Raw genomic sequence first — 2,775 nt, forward strand, 5'->3', positions numbered from 1 at the left:
TTTCCCGCCACCTAGGAATCAAAATTTTCCCATGGAAAAACCACAGGACCCCCTCCCCCTTTCTTTTTCGGATTTATCGATTCATGGAAAAAAATACGTATGCAACTTGCTCAAACTTTTTTTATGTTTGTATACACACATAAGGCCTATTTACTGTAACAACAATGGGGAAAAAATTACCTTTAATTTTAAAGAACTTAAAGTCGGGAAAGCTCATTGCCCACCACTTAGAAATCAATATTTTCCCGGAAAGAACTCCAACCTCCCTTTCTTTGGGTTCATTGATTCATTATAATAATTTTCAAGAGGGGAAAACCTTAAATTTTGAAGAAATTAAAAGTAATTAAAAGACACCTCAGAAGTCGGGAAAGCTCATTTCCCGCCTTGGAATCAAAATTTTCCTGGGGAAGAACCCAGACCCCCCTTTCTTTTTGGGATTTATCGATCGATTTAACGAAAAAAATCGTATGCAACTACTCAATTTTTTGTGTAGGCCTATGTATACACACATAAGGCCTATCTACTGTAATAACAATGGGAAAAATTTACCTGACCGTTTTCAAGAGGGGAAAACCTTGAATTTTTAAGAACTTTTAAAGTCACTAAAAGATACTTCAGAAGTCGGGAAAGCTCATTTCCAACCATTTAGAAATCAACATTTTCCCGAAAAGAACCTGAACCTCCCTTTTCTCTTTGTGTTCACTGATTCATTATAATAATTTTCAAGAGGGGAAAACCTTGAATTTTGAAGAATTTAAAGTAATTAAAAGACACCTCAGAAGTCGGGAAAACTCATTTCCCGCCTTCTAGAATCAGATTCATCGATTCATGGAAAATTCATATGCAACTACTCATTTTTTTTTTTTTTTATGTATGTATACACTTAAGGCCTATTTACTGAATAACAATGGTAAAAAATTAAATGACCGTTTTCAAGAGGGAAAAACCTTGAATTTTGAAGTAATTAAAAGACACCCCAGAAGTCGGGAAAGCTCATTTCCCGCCTTCTAGGAATCAAAATTTTCCGGACCCCCCTTTCTTTTTGTGATTCACCGATCCATCGAAAATTCGTATGCAACTACTCACTTTTTTAATAAATGTTATGTGTGTATAGACACATAAGGCCTTTACTGTAATAACAATGGGAACAGTTAAATTACTTAAAGAAACTTAAAAGTAATTAAGACACCTCAGAATAGCTCATTTTCCGCCATCTAGGATGGACCCCCTTTTCTTTGGAGCTTATCTATTCATTGAAAAAAGAATACGATATGCAACTACTCATTTTCTTAAGGTATACACACATAACAGGCCTACTTACTGTAATGAGAAAATTTACCTTACCGTTTTCAAGAGGGGGGCAAAAACCTTGAATTTTGAAGAACAAAGTCATTAGACACCTAACTCAAAAGTCGAGAAAGGTCATTTCCAGCCATCTAGAAAATTTTCCCGGGGGAGGAATGTTGAACCCACCACCTAGGTTTGATTCCCGATCTGCATGATTCATATTCCCATTCATCTTATAAGTGCCCCCCCCCCACCCACTTTGAAAAAACGTTCCGCCGGTGTCACGAGAATTCAGGTACTATCGAGAAATTAAGCACCAGACCTAAATTCTCGCTTAAGCGAAAACTTTGGGCTTGTCGATAAATTAAGTACTACTCTCATTTTATGGCACTTATAGTACAATGCATAAATATTTCATTTGTTTTAAATTTACGACCGATCGTAATTAATCAGGTGAATTGGTATTTGGTACGAAAACGGTGAAAATAAGCAGAAAATATACGATTTTGAATGTTTTTTATTCTTGTTAATACTTCAAATCTCATCCGCAAAGACTACGACGCTGACTTAATTTTCTTCACTGCTACAACAGCAGCGCGAAGATTGTCCTTGTTACCGCATGTTTGGCAGCCAGGCTTTGCACCGTGACGTATGTATGCTCTTCATTTTCAGCCAATCAGAGTAGATACATGCCCAGAGTGGGAAAACAAAATATGAAAAAGATGGGTAATACACAGTTACTGTTAGCTGAATGACTTTGATAACGAATAGCGCCCGTAAACATCAGGCATCAAATTGTTTGGTAAGACGGTATACCTTTCTCCACTTGTAAAATTTTAAAAACATGTTTAGACCAATTTTTCATTGCATTTTATTTCTTTTTAGACGTTATGTGTGTTTTTTGTTCTTTGTGCAAGTTTAAATCGTTTTCATGGGACCGACTTTTTATGGCTTATCCAATTAATTAATCAGGGTCGTTTGTTGCATTTTTGCCTTTCTTGTCCTGTTGTTTTAATTAAATGATTAATGAATAAATTCAATTCAAACTAATCAGAATTGATTGGAAATTGGACTGGAGAATATTTTCAAAATTATTAGCCAATGTTCCAAAAGATAATGGTTCCTACGATTTCTCAAAATAATTTAGGCAAGTTAAAGTGTTTTATGATCTGCTTATGCACCTAATAACAGAATTAATTACAGAATTCACCCAAAATTGTGGTATTTCATTTTTATTTATTTTATTCAATGTCCAGGTAGCTCTATTAATAATGATACAATGAGAATACAATACTTTGCACGTATATAAGATATATAAAAAATGAAATAGAACAAATACAATAATAATGTGATCAAATCTTAACATTCATGCATTTAGACTGCTTAATACATTCATGGGGGTATGATAGAGTGTATCAACAAAGAGCCAAGGTAAATCATATAACACTCAATACTGTATATGTTCTTCTTACAGGGAGATAGTAATAC

Source organism: Anneissia japonica, unplaced genomic scaffold (assembly GCF_011630105.1).
Source record: "Anneissia japonica isolate Jap-2015-1 unplaced genomic scaffold, ASM1163010v1 scaffold1178_len102667_cov126, whole genome shotgun sequence".
NCBI classification, from domain to species: domain Eukaryota; kingdom Metazoa; phylum Echinodermata; class Crinoidea; order Comatulida; family Comatulidae; genus Anneissia; species Anneissia japonica.